General features: G+C 46.1%; 1 pseudogene; it reads right to left on the reverse strand.

Moving 5' to 3' along the window:
* Window positions 1-1457: 1457 nt before the first annotated feature.
* Window positions 1458-9219, reverse strand: LOC109680195 (pyrethroid hydrolase Ces2e-like; annotated as a pseudogene).
* Between the last annotated feature and the right edge of the window lie 9869 nt (window positions 9220-19088).

Raw genomic sequence — 19088 nt, forward strand, 5'->3', positions numbered from 1 at the left:
TGATTAACTTTTGAGACCAGATGAGATTGGGTGTGTTCAGGGTGATATGGCCTTAGACTGAAGATCTCTCTTGATTGCTCATCGTCAGGATTTGCTTTTTCCTGGATTTTGGTTGGTTGGTTGGTCTTGGTCCCACGTCGGGAGGGAATAACGAGCAGATCAGCTGAAGTCAATGCCAATTAGACCCTTTTGGCCAAATTAAGCAATAAAGAGGCTTAGAAGGAGTGGCTCTTAGGAGGTGGGCTTCTAGACAAGGACAGTATAAAACAAAATCTAACAAAAACAGATGTCTAAAAAGCTAACCTGGGTGACACATAAGTCGTTATTAGAGTCCTGCTCCTTGCAAACCAGGGTCCAGTCACAGCTTTAGGAAAGAAATAGATGAATGAGTGGGTTGTTTTCTTTGCCAACTTAAATGATATTTAATCTACAGGACCGTAGTTAGAGACATTTTCAGTAGTTGGGTTCCTTTGGGCTCATAATTGGGAGCTCTAGGTACTGTTGTCTGACAAACTGTGCTCCACATTCATATGTTGAAACCTAATGTCTGATGTGATGATATTCAGAGTCCTCAGGACTTTGCATGATATTCAGATGATATGCACCTCTTTAGGAGGTGATGAACTCATGAGGACCATCATTTATACTTTCCAACACATTTGAATACAGGTGCCATCATTTATCCACAGACAGAGCTCTTATTTCACACCAAATCTGGTTAACCCTCACCCTGGAATTCTCAGTCTCCAAAACTGTGAAAAAGCTTCTCATGCTTTTAAATAACCAGCGTATGATTTTTTGTGGCTTTGTTTTTGAAAAGCAGGGTGTTATTGCAATGTTTCTCTGAATACCTGGAACTCGTGGGCTTGCAACCCTCCTGTGCGTCTCCCCAGTAGATTGGATCACAGACCTTTCCCATGGTGCCGGGTACTTCTTATGATAATCCTGTTATACCAGCTGAACTCAATAAGACCCCAAGGCTTTTAAACCTGGGGTTTCTATTGGCCCCTTACAGATGAGAGAGAACATGGGACTTTTCTACAAGTGCACATGAGATTTTTGACCCCGTGATGCAGATAACATTGCCCAAAGCATCTTCTTTATTTGAATGGGATTGGGGATTGGGAGGATAGGGAGAGGGAAGGCTGGAAGAGGACCAAGGTGAACCTGAGAGGAAGGGGCTAAGGGCCAGTGTTTTGTGGAATACTGCGATCATGCATTGGGCCTCATCCATCCACATTTTCATATGGCCATTTATTGAGTACGTATAACAAGAGAGGGCTCAGGGCGATGTGGCAATGAACATCATGCAGTGAATTATTTATAAGTATAGGCTGAGTGCAGGGATGTATGACTACCAGACAGTGGGAGTCAACCTCAGCTCCTACCTGGGTATGTGGGCACCTCAGGCTGATGCCATCTGAACTCAAGCCCACTCTCTCCCTGGACACAGTGTGCTACAGCTCTTAATGATTCTTCTTAGGCCCTGTAAGCTCCGCGATCTTCCGGGGCAGGGTCTTCGTCCAGAACTGCAGCCTGTCGGCCTTCAGAGCCTGGCCCAGTGCAGGCTGGATGTCCAGCTTCAAGTACTACTGATCGTGATGGAGCCAAGGCCAGGGGGGCAGGTAATCACTGTTGGGGTTCCTGTGGACACAACATCCCAGTAGGGTTAGTTGGGGACATTCTGATACCAAGTTTCAGATCTTGGTCAGGCCAAGCAACCAGCAGGCTAGGGGTGTGTAGAGACTGAAAGTCACATCCTATCCAGACAAAGGAAAGTAAGGACCCAGTGTTTGAACCACGTAGGAAACAGCCAATTGGCATATTTGTCCCTTCTTCTCTGACGTAGGCTCTGATACTGACAAACTACACTGGACCAACTCTCATGTCTCTTGGACAAGGGCCAAATGACTGGCACTCACATCGTCACCTCCTCCTAGAGGTTGGGGAGAGAACAATCCTATGATTAAGGACGCGTGCATGGTAATGAGGCCACCCCAGATGAGGGGAGTTCTGGATGAGCCCAATGCAGGGATTGGGTGTGTTGGGGTGCTCTCACCCATTCCGAGCAAAGTTGGCCCAGAACTTCATCATCCTTCTGCTTAGCAGATCCTCCTCCTCAGTGAAGTCAGCTGCATAGAGGAGGACAAGGTCAAGAACTGGCCACCATATCAGTGCAGCCCATCATGCTCCACCCTCAACACCCTCCATAACCTGACCCTGGACCCCAGGCAAAGTCCCATTCCATCCCCTAACACCCAGGGCGAGGACCTCCTTTGCCCAACCTTCGCTTATTCATTCCAAACTTGAGCTGCATCTGTCCTGAGCTCATTCCTGACCTAGAAGCCCCTTCTTTACTCTAACTCTGGGATATCCTTTAGGAACAATCATGCCTTTGAAACGCCCCCTCACCTCCACCCCAGCACCCATACCTGACACTATGGTAGGTGCAGACAGTGGAAGGAAAACAATATAGAGTCTATGAGAGCTTGGATTGTAACCCAAGTAGTATTTTGGGGCTATAAGTTGGGGCACCCTGATTCTGTCTCTCTCTGAGTCTCAGTTTTCCACTTGTGGACAGCAGGTACAATCACCTATCAGGTCCTAAGCAGGGTCCATCCCAATTCCTGGAAATGAGGAAAACTCACCATTGCTGTTCAAGTAGTATCTGAAGACAAAAGAAACCTCATTGCCATGGTCAGCCTTCACGTGGGGTGGCCTGATGTCTTTGAAAATGCTGGACTGATGCTGGAAATCATAGAAGTAGACAGGGGCAAGGGAACCTAGACGTGTGGACAGGTGGGAGGGTAGCGGTCTGTCACCTTGAACTGTCCTTCCTCATCATTACTGAAGTGTGAGCTAGGACCACAGTTGTTTGGAATCTGGATGATGAGGAGAGGAGCTCCAGGCTGGAGCAGGCCCAGTGGGAAGGCCTTGGTTCAGTCATGGCCATGGGCTTCCAAGATGTGTGGCCTTGCAAAAGTCACTGATTTTTACTGACTCAGAATGCCTTCTGTAAAATAGGGTGACATCTCTCTCACATTAGCTATGGGAATGTGCTGATATGTGGAACATCAAATCGTGGCACTCAGAGCTGATAAGGATGTGGTTGGGGACCAGGACATCACAGAGCTCACCTGGGACCACAGGTCTGGTCTCCCCAATGGCAGTCAAGCCTCGGTCACATATGTACTCATGTTGAAAATGTGCTACTTGGAGCGCAGGTATCATAAACATGAAGTCTGCCATCAACTCATGGAAATTGGCTTGGAGGATCTGTGGGTCCTCAGTGTCCCCCATGTATTCTTCCATCAAGAGACCACCACAACCAGCAGGCAAGCCCTAGCCCAGGGGAATCAGGGAGAGTAATCATAGGCAGGATCCAGAACATGGAGTAAGGCACTTCAGGGTGGGGAGATGAGACCTGCCCTTGGGCAAGGTCCAAGCTGTGAGGTGACTCCAGCACAAACACTCAGATCCTTCACCTTTTCTTGTGGTACTAGGGTTCCTCAGGCCCCATGCTCACTGGTCATGGGGTCTAACCACTTGAGCCCCAGCATTAGTCCAAGCCCACCCTTTATTCCTTGAGTTTACTGCACCAGCAAGATATCTTGAGATATCTCTCCAATGGCAACCAACCCTGGATCCTCACTCACCATGTTTGCTGTCATGCTCTCTATAAAAGCTGGAAAATTTCCTCTGTTTATTTCTTTTATGGTTTCAGAGTATCCCATATACTGGGTGGTGGAAGGAGACTTTAAGTAATGCCATGAAGGCACATACCTCCAGGCCTTCCTCCCCACTACATGATATTTCTAGGGTTCCAAGAAGTTGGAACTGAGACTTACTAGGGGGAGGCCAAAGCCATACTCATCAGTGTTGACACCAATGATGCTGGGAACAGGATGAAAATCCGCAGAGACCAACAGCTCCCGGGGGTGCCAGGGTAGGAAGGCCCCATCTACCACTCCAGGTATGGTCTTGAAAGGCTGAAGGGGCATTCAAGGTCAGGGATCCAGGTCAGGCATAAGACATTTTCCCAGGCCCTTGAGTTACTTTTACCCATTCTAAATTCACCCCAGGATGCTCACACCCATCCAAAGAGATCTTATACGTAGTTTAGTCTCTCTTGGTCTCCATTTGGCATTCATGGCTTAAGGGAACCATGTCATGGAGGAGAGGTAATTATTTCAGTGTAGTAAGGACTGACTCCTCAAACCCTATATATTGTCCCTTTCCCCATACCCACACTATCAGCCTCACCTTGTTAATAGCCAGAATCTCCTCTTCACTCTTGCCTCTCAAGCAGTGTACCAGGGCCTCTGAGTTGACCTGCCACAGGCAGACAGGTTGGCACCACCTGTAAGGAAACAACAAGGGCTGACTCATCCTTTCACACAGTAGAAAGTTCTTCCCAGACTCCACCATGTTCCATTCATCAAATATCTCCAGGGTACAGTGTATAGCTTGCTGCACATGTGAAATTGTTTCCACATCCCTGATGGTTAGAGATCAGGGCTACATAGGACACCCTAACTACTTATAAGTTTTTACTCATGAAAGGAGTCCCAAGGTGGCAACTTTCCTGACAACAAAACACACTGAGCCTCTATGAAGCAGGGGGTGTGCATTATAACCTTTGAGTCTTTCATCAATTCACAGGACAGAGACGTTTTCCTAAAAACCTCCATGGACACAGAGACTCTGAGGGTGAGGCAGGTGTAAGCTGGGGTAGTTGAGGTCATTCAATATGTAGACCACCTCAGAGGATCTGGAGATGAGGTCTGGCAGCAGAGCCAACCCACTCTCCATGATGGCACCTTGGAAGAGTCCTTTTGACATGGGGTGCACTACATGTTAGCACACATTAGTGCCACCTGCAGACGCGCCAAAAATGGTGACTCAGGCAGGGTAACCCCCAAAATGGGCGATATTCTTCTGGACCCAACGAAGGGCGGCCACCTGGTCTTGGTAGCCCCAGTTGCCAGAAGCGTGCTGGTCTCCACTGCTGAGAAGTGCTGAGAAGGGTCACAAGCCTGTCCTGGGCCGACACTTCTCCTGTCTAACCCTAGGCTCACCTGAAGAAGCCCAGGACACACAGGCAGTACTGGATAGCGACCACCACCACATTCTCAGTGCCTGCCAGTATGGAAGCATCATATGAGGAAGCCATGCCTGCAGCCAGTGCATGTCCGTGGATCCACACCATCACCTGAGGAAATCAAGACAGAGATCACACGTTCTGACCCCGCCCACACCCTCTCTGGGCCCCTCCCTATACTGCTCACTTCGGCCTGTGCACCTGCCCCTGTAGAAAGAACTGTCTGAGTTTTCCTTGACCTGGACCATGCATTAGGGATACAAGGACACTAGTATAAATTTTGGGGCCACCTCTTGAACCCAATCCTGAAATAATGGCTCCTAGACTGCAAAGCGGTTCCATTATTCTCTACACATGTGAAGAGAAAAGAAAAGGGGTGTTTCTCCAAGTGGCTCACTTAACGTTAATGGAAAGGTCACCTAACCTCATTGGCACAGTAGATGATGAATGGCTGGGGACTTGGGTGATGTCAAAGATGAGCACTTGGACACCTGCATTGGTCTTCTGGGCCCAAGTTCTTAGAGTGAGCCCTCAGTTCATCAAAAGGCTAAGGCCTCTTCCCTTTCTGTGTGAGAAGACTTTGTGGACATGGCAGTGAGAGACTTCTCCTCAGGTTCACATTACATTGGGAGCCAGGTGATCTTGGCTCATTCCTTCTCCTTGTAAATAAATGTCCTCTGTCCCTAGGTGACCATGGCATATCACTCACAGGCAGGTTGGAGCCCTCATGGGCATAGGCAGGTGAGTAGATGCTGAGATACAGGCAGTCCTCAGACATGGAAACAGGAGGCAGGGTCGGATTCAGCTGTTTCAGAGTGTCCGTATTCATTATATCAGAAGTTTGGAGACACCTGGTGAAAATGGCCATCAGTTTTTCCAGGTACTGTACAGGGATCAACCTTAGACCCAGGAGTTAGATTTGCTTCCCTCCACCCTTAACTCTGCTCTCCTTATTCTCTGAGGCACACGTGAGGAAGTCCGTCCCCAGCAAGGTACAAACCACAGGCTCTCAAGGAACAATAATGGAGCAAGACTCAAGGGAGGCCTCAAGGTTGTTGAAGGCCTTGGATCTCACATCTACTGAGGATGGGAAATCATGACTCCTAGCAGTCTCTACCAGATCCATTGACCACAAATGTTCACATTCATTCCTTTTACTTGGAACATGGGAGCAGCCTCAAGAAGACCCATCACACCACTCACAAGTACTGCATGAATGACTGGGGACCTCTTTCCCATAGGGAAGTAGGACATGCATAATATCCCAAGTCTAGACTAACAGGAACATCAACCCTCCCACAGAGTCTCCAGCTGGAAGCAAATAAACGAGATCCTCTTCTAATGGCTCCTGGCTCTGCAGGTTGGCACAATTCCTGCGGAGAGTGGATTTCCAAGGAAGCATCACTGCTGCCCTGCTTAGGATCCTGCAGTATCTGCTGCTGGAGCCAGGAGCTCTCACAAATCATGGAGCCAACCCGGACATCACCCATAGACACCTCCCCTGGTGCAGAGAACACCGGGAACACCCAAGTGTGTCTCTGCTCTTACCACAGCACCCGGAGCTCACATGTCCAGGTACCAAGCCCTGAGTTTGAGCCTGGCAGGGTTGCTCCACTCTCTCAACCTTAGCCCATTCACTGGACAAATGCATGTGGAATCCTCCCAAGGCAGAGGCAAAACATCTGTGAGTTCTGATGGAAGAACCTGTAGGCCCGGCACAGCTCAGGGGGCCCTACCCAAAGGCCTGAAGTTCCCTGGGCCCTGGGAGAGCTTACCTGGCTGGGTGGGAGGTCCCATCCCTCACACCACTCCAAGGTGCAGCAGTCTTAGGGGGCGCAAACCACAATGGTCCTTCAGGTGGCTCGGCAAAGGGAATTCCCAGGAAGGTGTGGACCCCATATCGGTGCCCTTCACGTGGACGAGGACTGCCCCGCACCTGCCCTGTGAGAGTGGTCCTGATGGGTCCGACTGAGTTCTTGCCTGTGAGTGGAGAGAAGCACGTGAGAGTTCGTTCTGCCCAATGAGATGTCATGCATGCTGTGAGTGTTGCCACCTCCTTGCTACTCCCAGGTCTGCCCTTGTCAAGACACTGGTCCGCAAACATTGGCTTCACATGGTTTCCCCTTTTAACTCTGACCCTCCCACAGCACTCGCTACTTAATTCTATTTTCATGAAAAGTTCAAAATTTTCTATCACTAAGAGGGGCAGCAGATTGGTGTCTAGGGCTGAGGTTAGGGGTTGTGTTTGGGGCTTGGGGAATGGAGGTAGTTAATTTTGTGAATGTTCTAAACAGCATGAAATTCACAATGTGTTCACAGCCCAAGGGAATTTGATTGTTCTTCTGTAGAAGCCAGGAGTGTGGTAGACAAGTGCCAGTTACTATACCTCCATCTCAGTGAGTTCATATCCCTGGATTCATTCAATCTTGCAGATTGAAAATATTAAAAACAAGCAAGCAAAGAACTCTGTGCATGTGTTGACACACACAGACTTTTTGTTCATGTTCCCTAAACAACATAGTGTAACAATATGTATATAGCATTCACGTTGAAGTAGTCACTATATGCAACCTGGAGGCTTTTCAAAAGCTACAAGCTCAGGTTACATGCAAATACTAGGCCATTTGTACTTTTTTGTGCCATTACGGTCTGAACTCAGGGCATGAAGCTTGCAAGCAGGCACTCTATCACTTGAGCCACTCTACCAGACGTTTTCTTTTGAGTTTTACTGAGATAGAGTCTTATGAACTATGTGCCTAGGGCTGGTTTTGAACCATGATCCTCCAGCTCTCTGTTCCATATCCCATTTTAAAGTGGAGTCATCAGTGAGGTCTTGCCTAGAATGCCCTGGGGACTTCCCAGATCCTGACCAGGAATGGGTAAGATAAGGAGTCCATCAGTGGTGGCCATGGGTGGGGAATTCTTAGGGCAGATTAGATTGGGGAAATGGGGGAAGATATCTTCAGGTCCCACACCAGGGGATTTAGGGGAGAGTGAGGTCAAGGGTTGCACATACATTCTGGGCATCGAGCCCTGAGAGCATGAACTTCTGATAAGATCCTGGAGAGTACGTGGCACGCAAAGAGCACATTCCCATTGCTCTGAAAGCAAAATCATTACTTTGTCCAGGTCAGGTTCATAGTATGAAATGAACCCAAGTGGTCTCTCCTTTCAGCTTTGAGATGTGGTACCGGGGGTTTCTGAATCCCTTCAGGGCCAGTAACCTTGCCTGGGGCCCATTTGGAGAGTGGCAGGGGATTTTTCTGGCCCAGGAGTTGTCACAATCAGAGACAAATAGCACTATGAATGTATTATCACCATCGTGTGCTGACCACAAATGCAGGAGGAAAAGGTTCTAAATCGCACCCCAGGTTTCTGATCTGCCCTCCTAGTTCTTCACAACCCACCTCAATCACCTGCCTATTCAGTGATGTGTCTTCAGCCAGCCCTGACCCTCTCAGCTTCAAGCACCACCCTAGGCTTTTGGACATGTTAGGTGGACACAAAGTTCCCACACCTGAATTTTTATCACAGGTGTAACTGGGACCAGAAAAGGAAAAGCCTTTCTGGATAGCTAGCTTGTCTTCTGGCCAGGATACTCTGCTGATTGATTAAACTGACTCTCTTTCCCTCTTTATCTAATTGCTGGAGAATCTGGTAACAAAGGTTAACTCCCTCTGTTCTTCAATTACCCCGGGGGTCTTCTACCCTTTATTTCTTCCTGACCACCAGAGCAGTAAACCTTCCAGCCAAGGTAAAGCTTTAGAGAAGTGGTGACAGACACCTAGAGAATCACGGCCAATAACCTAGGTGGACACACAGGAAATCACTCATTCAAGTCACCCCCTGAACTCTCCTTGAAAAGGTGGACATTTTCTCTCAGACGTGGGATGACAGAGGTTTAAGGCCTTGACTCTCCCTTTCCTCATGCTTGTTCCACAAATAATAAAATTTGTTTACTCTTCCTCAAACCCAGCTCCCATGAGCTGCACAGTTTGGCAGATCTGACCCTTGTCCCTGTCATCCCCTGCAGAAGTCTCAGCTTGGACCTGGAGGAGGAGAAGCAGAAGCCCACAGGCCACGGTTTTCAGCCACATAGGCAGTTGTTCTAGCTGCATGGTTGACTCGCCGCACTGTGTCCGCAGTGTTTCATCCTGACTGGAGTTTGGACAGGGAAGGGGTAGGAATAGCGCCAGGTGGGTGCTGCATGATAGTAGCAAGTGAACAGGCATCAGTCCCAGGAAACGAGTGGCCAGCAAGTAGTGTATGGCTGCCACCCCTCTTCCCATGCCCCCTTTAGATCCTCCAAAGTTTCAATGTGCCTTCTGCTTAACTCAGAGATACCTGGAAGCCCCTACACAGAGCTAGTCACTGCATGATCATTGTCTCTGCAGTCTGAATCCTCGTGAGTAGACTATAAGGAGTGAAAAGAGGGAGCAAAAGGCTGTAATTGGAGAAGCCAGGAGGGCATCTCTGAGGAGGTGTTTGCTCGGGATCCCACAGGTGGACAATTGCTCCAACCTTTGATGAGGTGAAGGGAACTGCTTGAGCAAGTACCTTTTAACTAAGTAATTGTGTCCTTCATCTGCAGAACTCCTCCAGACCATCAGCATGCATTGCACTCATCCCCTTCAACAGTTCCTTATCTCTTAGAGTCCACAATCTGAAGGCCCTTCCCAAGTCTGCCTTGGCCCTTCTTTTGTAATATACTTGAGACTGTGGTACTTCAGCAGGTTCCCATCACCCCTGACCCAATCCAGTGCACAGTTACTTATCCACAGGAACATCATGAAATGGGAGCTGTTGGTTCTGACACTAGGAACTAAGTAGAGCTTTGATGAGCCAGGGGTGTCAGGGCCTCTCCTGGAGATTCTGAGCATGCTGAGGGCTGTGTGGATGTACGGCTGCCATCCTGGGACTGTGATCATCCAACCAGCCGGACTTCGAAGAAGAAAAATCGTTAAAGTCAATCTCAGACAGCCAATAACCAACAACTACCTGCTCCCTGAAAACCAACAACTACCTCGGCGTTCCTGCCCCCATAGGCACTCAGAGCCCATCCGGCACAGTTTTTGTCCCTTCTCAGAGCCATGGTGGCAGCAACCGCATTTCCCCGGGACTGAGGGGCCAGGAGCCTGGATCACTGCTTCTCCTTGACCTTGCCCATTCATCAAGGCCTTCTGTCCATTCAAGGTCTCCCATCCAATATTGCAGTCCCTGTGTGGGCAGAGCTCTCCCTGCCCTTAATATTCCTCACCTAATTACAGCTGGGCTGTGGGGGCTGAATGATGCCCACTCCTCCCGTTCTAGGTCATCTTATAGCTCCTTCATGTTAACTGGACAGCAACAGGGTTTCTCCCTCATTCCTAGTTCTGTGACTGCTGTCCATCTCATGGGCCAGGTGCTCTCGTGCTCTGCCACTTTCTCTCCACCAACTCATTGACCTTTACCATGGCCAAGATCATAATAAATTCATGCAGTGAATAAGTCTCAGAAGTATATCAGCACAGAGGGAGAGAGAGTAAGAAAGAGAGAGAGAGAGAGCAAGAGAATGCGCACTATGGGGAAGGAGGTTGGAGGCGGAAGCTCAAAGTTTAGATTTCCTGTACAGTGACACACCCATTCGATCAAATCAGTTGTAAGACCCATAAGAGCAAATGGTCAGGAGCACATTGAACAACTGGCATCGACTTGGCATCTGCACAGTTTATGCAGATCTGACCCCGGTTGCCATCTCCTCCATTTGAGCCTCACTCAGTCCCAGCAGAAGGATCAGGAGCCCACTGGACACAGTCCCCTGTTGCACTGGGTGTTGGTTGAGGGGCGTGGTCCTCTCTCAGGCCTAGGTCAGTTCTGCAGAGCAGGCCCAGACTCGGTGATAGCAACTGAGATCTGTCTGGACTTTGTACCGATCAGCAGGAGTTGGGGCTCTGGCTTGGCCTGGTGAAACAGGGCTACAAGAGAGTGGCACTGACTAAGCAGATTACAAGGGGGGCCAGGGTAACCTTTAGGGTGTGGTTGCCTCCCCTCTTCCCGTGCCCCCTTCTCCTCTTCTAAAGGTGCTGAGTGCATTTTGCAGCACCTCAGGAAACCCAGCCTGAATCCTGCAGTACCAAGTTCACTGTCGTTGCAGTCACAGTCTGATGAAGACATTGAGGGCAGGAAGGAAAGAGCAGGGAATGTTTAAGAACTTTGACAGGGCAAAAGCAACCACTTGAGCAGAGGCAGGGAGCTGTGACTGTCCCCTTCACCCTGCAATTCCTCCTTGCTCTCAAGGACTCGTGCTTTACCGGAACACCTTCAAAACTCTCGATCTTTAGGGTCATGATCTCTGGGTCTGCATGGACCCATCCCAATTTGGGAAGGGGTATTCCGTGGACACACACTGTGACTAGCACTTCTTAAGGACCTATCCAACTACTACCCCCATCCCACCCTTTGACTGGCCTGGAGGCTAGCTCCCACCAAGAACAAACTCAGTCACCTACCTATTTGACATTTAAGAGGAGCTTTTTTAAATTTTATTTTATTACTAATGTGCATACAAGGCTTGGGTCATTTCTCCCCCCTGCCCCCACCCCCTCCCTTACTACCCACGCCGCCCCCTCCCTCTCTCCCCCACCCTCTCAATACCCAGCAGAAACTATTTTGCCCTTATTTCTAATTTTGTCGTAGAGAGAGTATAAGCAATAATAGGAAGGAACAAGGGTTTTTACTGGTTGAGATAAGGATAGATATACAGGACATTGACTCACATTGATTTCCTGTGCGTGTGTGTTACCTTCTAGGTTAATTCTTTTTGATCTAACCTTTTCTCTAGTACCTGTTCCCCTTTCCCTATTGGCCTCAGTTGCTTTTAAGGTATCTGCTTTAGTTTCTCTGCTTTAACGGCAACAAATGCTAGCTAATTTTTTAGGTGCCTTACCTATCCTCACCCCTCCCTTGCGTGCTCTCGCTTTTATCATGTGCTCAAAGTCCAATCCATTGTTGTGTTTGCCCTTGATCTAATGTCCACATATGAGGGACAACATACGAGTTTTGGTCTTTTGGGCCAGGCTAACCTCACTCAGAATGATGTCCTCCAATCCCATCCATTTACCAGTGAATGATAACATTTCGTTCTTCTTCATGGCTGCATAAAATTCCATTGTGGATAGATACCACATTTTCTTAATCCATTCATCAGTGGTGGGACATCTTGGCTGTTTCCATAACATGGCTATTGTGAATAGTGCCTCAATAAACATGGGTGTGCAGGTGCCTCTGGAGTAACCTGTGTCACAGTCTTTTGGGTATATCCCCAAGAGTGGTATTGCTGGATCAAATTATAGATCAATGTCAAGTTTTTTAAGTAGCCTCCAAATTTTTTTCCAGAGTGGTTGTAGTAGTTTACGTTCCCACCAACAGTGTAAGAGGGTTCCTTTTTCCCCGCATCCTTTTTAATTTCCTCTTTTATTTCATCGATGATCCATTCTTCATTAAGTAATGAGTTATTTATTTTCCAGCTGTTTGCATATTTTTTGTCTTTACTTTTGTTGTTGAGTTCTACTTTTACTGCATTGTGATCAGATAGTATGCATGGTATCATTTCTATTTTCTTATATTTGCTGAGACTTGCTTTGTGCCCTAGGATATGATCTATTTTCAAGCAGGTTTCATGGGCTTCTGAGAAAAATGTATATTGTGTAGAAGTTGGATGAAATGTTCTGTAGACATCAACTAGGTCCATTTGATCTATTGCATATTTTAGATCTTGGATATCTTTATTGAGTTTTTGTTTGGTTGACCTATCTATTGATGATAATGGGGTATTAATGTCTCCCACAACCACTGTGTTGGTGTTTATAGATGCTTTTAGGTCTTTCAGGGTATGTTTGATGAAATTGGGTGCGTTGACATTGGGTGCATACAGGTGGATGATTATTATTTCCTTTTGGTCTATTTGCCCTTTTATTAGTATGGAATGTCCTTCTTTCTCTCATTTGATCAATGTAGGTTTGAAGTCTACTTTGTCAGAGATAAGTATTGCTACTCCTGCCTGTTTTCAGGGGCCATTGGCTTGGTAAATCTTCTTCCAGCCTTTCATCCTTAGCCTATGCTTATTTCTGTCGGTGAGATGGGTCTCCTGTAAGCAACAAATTGTTGGATCTTCCTTTTTAATCCATTTCATCAAGCCGTGCCTTTTTATGGGTGAATTAAGTCTGTTAACATTAAGCGTTAGTACTGATAGGTATGTGGTGATTCCTGTCATTTAGTTGTTGTAGTTATTTGAAGGTTTGATTGTGTGTACCTAAGTTGAGGTTACTCTCTACTGTCTTGCCTTTTCTTTTCCTGTGGTTTGGTGCTGCCTGTCTTTTCATGGTTAAGTTGGGTTTCACTTTCTGTGTGCAGAATCCCTTGCAGAATCTTTTGTAGTGGTGGCTTTGTGGACGCATATTGTTTTAGTTTCTGCTTAACATGGAAGATTTTTATTGCTCCATCTTTTTTGAATGATAGTTTTGCTGGTAGAGTATCCTGGGATTGAAGTTATTTTCATTCAGTGCCCAGAAGATGTTACCCCATGCTCTTCTTGCTTTTAATGTTTTTGTTGAGAAGTCTGCTGTGTTTTTGATGGGTTTACCTTTGTATGTTACTTGTTTTTTTCTCTTACACCCTTTAATATTCTTTCCCTAGTTTCTGAACTTGTTGTTTTAATGATGATATGTCGTGGGGTATTTCTATTTTGATCTGGTCTGTTTGGTGTCCTGGAGGCCTCTTGCATCTGTATGGGAATATCTTTCTCTAGATTTGGGAAATTTTCCGTTATTATTTTGTTAAATATGTTACACATTCCCTTCGCGTGCACCTCTTCTCCTTCTTCGATACCCATGATTCTCAAGTTTGGTCTTTTGATGGAGTCCGTGAGTTCTTGCATTTTCTTTTCACAGGTCTTGAGTTGTTTCATTAATAGTTCTTCGGTTTTTCCTTTGATTACCATTTCATCTTCAAGTTCTGAGATTCTGTCTTCTGTTTGTTCTATTCTGCTGGATTGGCCTTCCATTTTGTTTTGCACTTTGTTTCGTTCTTTTTCTGAGGTTTTCCACATCCTGGCTGTTTTCCTCTTTAATGTTGTCTATTTTTGTCCTGAGTTCATTTATCTGTTTATTCATCGTGTTCTGTCTTTCGCTTTGTTGTTTATACACTGCTTGCTTCTATGGTTTCCTTTGTTTCTTCTTTTGTTTTTTTCTAATTCTCTATTTTTGTTGTCTTGGAATTTCTGAGTGTCTCCTGTACATTTTGGTTGACCCTATCCAGTATCATCTCTATAAAATTCTCATTGAGTACCTGTAGTATGTCTTCTTTTAAATTATTCTTGTGGGCTTCATTGGGTCCTTTGGCATAGTTTATCTTCATTTTGTTGGAGTCTGGATCTGAGTACCTGTTTTCTTCATTCCCCTCTGGTTCCTGTACTAATTTTTTGCTGTGGAGAAACTGGGTTCCCTGTTTTTTCTGTCTTTCCATCATTGTCTTTTGTGTTGTTAGTGTCCCTGTACTGTGTGCAATTAAGTATTTTCTAGCTTGTAATAATAACAATGGTAATATTTAGAATGGAAGGGTGAGCTGAGATGGAATGCAAGAAGTTAAAGAAAAGGGGAAAACAAATACACAGACAAGAGGGAGAAAACAGAACATGATTTCAGACAAGAAAGTTTCAAAGGTATAAGCAGGGAGCGTTAGTGTACTAATTGACAGTAAGCTGAACAGACATTAGCGAGACAGAGAGAGAATTGAAAATCAAAAATAAAAAAATAAAAGAATAAAAATAAAAAATAAGTTAATAAAAAAAATCTATATATATAAATGAATTAAAATAAAATGGAAAATAGAAAATTAAAAAAAAAAACACCAAAAAACCAAAAAAACCTCCCAATTTAAATGCAATGAAGTTTCAGTCTTAATAATTTGGGTGTCCATCTCAGTCTCCAATCCTGGAGATGGTGCCTCAGATGTTGTTCTGTTCTGGTCTCATCAAAGGGGACGCATAAAGTAGAACAAATCTACACACACACACACACACACACACACACACACACACACACAAACCCCACCAAGTGTCCCAAGTTCAAATGCAATACAGTTTCAGTAAGGTTTTCAGCATGCAGGTGTACTTCGGTTGTTCTCTCATCAAAGGTAGGGAGAAAAAGAAAAAAAAGAGTCTGGAGATAGTTCTGAGAATGGTATCTGCAGCTGTGGCTTGCCTGCCTGCTGCTGTCAGCCTGCTGTTGCTGGAGGCGTTATTTATGCAGATCTCTGGGGTGAACTTAGCACTCACCTGGCCCTGCAGGCATTGTTTACTCAGAGTTTTCCTGTGAGCCTCTGCTAAAAGCTTTACCCTTTCCAAGCACTGGGAAAGGTGACACTGCACCCGCGTTCTCTGGCCTGCGTGTGTATTTACAGTTCATGTGGGTGGTGGGTCTTCCCCCCTCTCCTGTGGAGTTTTCCTCCCACTGCCACTTTCACAAGCTTTCCTGCTCCTGATTACTGGGCAGTGCTGCTGCTCCTGCCAGCCACCAAGTTTGTTTACAGTTCACGTGGGAAGTGGGTCTTCCCTCCTCTCCTGTGGCATTTTCCTCCCTCCACCACTCTCACAAGTTTTCCCACTCCTGGTTGCTGGATGCATGCCCCCGCTCCCACCAGATCCTCTCCAGCACGCCTGGCTTGTTTATTTACAGTCCTGGGAAGGATTCCCTTCCCCCAATCTTCAGCGCTCAGTGAGACCCAACCTCTTTCCCATGTGTCTTTATTGTTTTTATTGCTTACTACTCAGTTTCTCTTTTTTCCCTGGTTGGAGGTCAGTCTGTCCAGGAGGCTATGCTGCTCTGGCCCAGGCTTGTCTGTGGGAGTACCGCATACCACGAAGCTCACCTGGTACGCATCCTCCCAAGCCGTCTGGGCGCAGGCGACTGGCGGCTCAGGGGACCTCTGGTTTCTCTTTGTTAATGTGAAGTGGAGATTCTCTGAGCCGGCTGGAGGTGTGGAGAGGTCAAAGTTATGCCTCTTCTCAGTGATTATGCCTTCAAAGTGTGTCTCCAGTGTCTCTCCAAGATTTCACTATAGGAGGCTCGCTTTCTGCTTCCTCTCTCTAGCTGCCATCTTGGAATCCTAAGAGGAACTTCTGATCACAACTGTGATGTGACTGGGTTCTACGGACCTGTGTTAAGGCTGGGGAGACAAGAGTTTCTAAAACACTTTGAATTCTGCCTGGACACAGCAAAAACAGCAGGGGCTAGGAGCTACCACCAAGCCTTACTTCCCAGAGGAAGTGGTATGAGATTCAACCTCAGACAGCCTTTAGTGCCTTCTGAGAATAGCCCTTTGCTTTTTCATTCCACTACCCTATAGTCTTGGGAATACAGACTGCTATCACAAGAATTCCTTCTTGACACCTTTCTGGGAGAGATTATTTCCCCTGACACAGCACAAAAAGTGCTTCCCTTGACCTCTACCTAATCAGCAAGGCCTGCTGTTAATTCATTGCTCCTTTTTGAGGCACTCTGGTCCAAATCTTAACCTGAATGCCTGATGGGCAGATTCTCTCTGTCCCCAATTCTCCTGACCTAATTAACAGCTGGACATGGGGTCTGAAACATCCCAAATCATCCCATCAGTATCACGAGCACATCCTTCTGGACAATACAGGGCTTCTTCCTAATCCTGGTGGTGCTGTCTACTACTGCCAGGGAGAAGTCCCCCTTGTGCTCCACCACTTCTTGCACCATCTTAAGGAGGTCCTGGCATCCATGATGGCTAAGGTCATAGTTAAAGTATGCAATGAGGATGTCTCAGAAACATTTCTGTATGCATAGGAAAGTGATGAAAATTCACAGTGGTCCAGTGAGAGAGAGACAGACAGAGAGAGGGAGAGAGACAGATAGAAAGAGACAGAGAGAGACAAATTGAGATAGAGACAGTGAGAAATTGAACAGAAGGAAGAAGCAGAAGCCAAAAGTCAGGGAGATTCAGGCATGGTGACAATCATGCATAACTGCAGTAATTAGGAAGCTGAGGCAGCTTCCTAATTTGTCTCATTAAAAGTAAATAAATAAATTAATTAAAAAATAAAATAGGTGGAGTGGCTACAGTAGTAAGAATGCGTCCCTAGCAAACAAGATGCCCTTGTTCAAACACCAGTGACAAATAAATAAATTAATTAATTTAATTTAATAAAATTAAGAGTCAGGGACACATCTGCCACAAAGACACCATAACCTAACATCACTCAATGCAATGAGATTGAAGCACAATACAGTCAAGTGTTGGGAACATGGAGCACTGGCACCGACATTCATGGCTGGTGGAATGCAAAATGACCTACTCATTTTGGAAGACAGTGAGGCATTTTTTTAAAGTAAAATACGTATTTGTCATATGACTCAGCAATTCCATTCTCAGGTCTTTACCCAAAACAAATGAAAGTCATGTCTGAAAATGTGCATAACAACTTTATTAAAAAGAACCCTGACTGGTGCTTGGTGGATTATGCCTGTAATCCTAGCACTCTGGAGGCTAACACAGGGGGATTGGATTTTTGAGGCCAGTCTTCACTACATAGCAGGAGCCTTTTAAAAAAAATGAACCCACAAAAAACAGCTGAAAATGGATGTTACTCAGATGTACATCAATGTATTGTGTGCACACATGGAATTGCTCTCCTCAGTAAAAGGAAGGAAGTGTTCCTTGAAACTCAAGACATTTAACCTGGTGGCACAGCAAGTTACCAATGATTCCTTTAATACAAAGTGACAGAAAAGTCTTTAACATTTCCAAGCTGTATATAGTTTCCAAACTACAGTTGACAGAAATCAGCTGGGTGTTTGAGAGGAAGCTAGGTCCAAGACAATGAATATAAAGGGGTGTGAGGATAAGCTATGGGCTGAAAGAATTGTTCTAATACTGAGTTTGCGGTGATTACATGTCTCATACGTTTACATAAATGTACCAAACTTTGCAGTAAATGGATGAATTTAATTACATATAAATTACTCCTTAATAAAAATCTTATAAATAACTGCTAAATTTGGAAGAAGTTTACTGGAAACCCTTGGGGAAGCATCCTATTCACAGGCAATACTGACAGCACACACGGGCTTGTGTGCAGCAGGAGCTCAGTGATCTCTCAGGACACAGTGCACCAGTCCTGTCACTCAAAGTTCTCTTACCTCTCCCAACTCAGCCCAGTCTTCATGTTATCCTTGTCTGCCACCTGGTGCACAAGGCATCATGGAAAACTTCATCTTTCATCGCAAAAGTCCTGAGGCCCTGAGGTTGGGTTTAAATACAGTGAATGAACAAAAGGGTTTTGACCTGGGAAGACTGGTGACGTCAGAGGATGAGCTGGCCAGAAGTAGAGCATGGTGGAGTCCTAAGGTGTATAGGAAGCTTCCTAAAGACCCATACAAAATGATTTGGTTGAGCAAAGAAACAGATGGAGCACAATTTGGTACCTTTGTAAACTGACATAAACTGTAAGGGAAGACATACTGGAGTGGTAAAACAGTGTAGGGAGAACAATAATGACATAATGAAAATTAACCACAGGGTGGACCAAGCAGAGTAGTTGATGCTCAGGGAGTCAGAAAAATGCCAGGGATCTCTGCAACACATGAGAACACCCTGGATGGACAGGCCTTAAGGAACCAGGTGATAGAAATCTCTTCTGTTATAATGTCTAGTCCTTCTGACCCACAACCCAAACTCAAGGACACTTCCCACAGACAAACTTCATACATGTTCTCTGATCTTGTTTCTGTGGGCCTCACAGTGTGTGCAGAACCACTTAGAATAACAGCAAAGAGACAAACCTGCCTCTTCTGGTACCACCTGAGATGACAAAAGTTCAAAGGTCAATGGACATGCCCAATCCTGCTCCTTGCAAACCAGGGACCAGTCACAGCTTTGGTGAACAAATAGATGAATGATGAGTTTTTTTCAATGCCAACCTAAATGG

The sequence above is a fragment of the Castor canadensis genome, chromosome 15 (assembly GCF_047511655.1).
Source record: "Castor canadensis chromosome 15, mCasCan1.hap1v2, whole genome shotgun sequence".
Classification (NCBI taxonomy): Eukaryota; Metazoa; Chordata; class Mammalia; order Rodentia; family Castoridae; genus Castor; species Castor canadensis.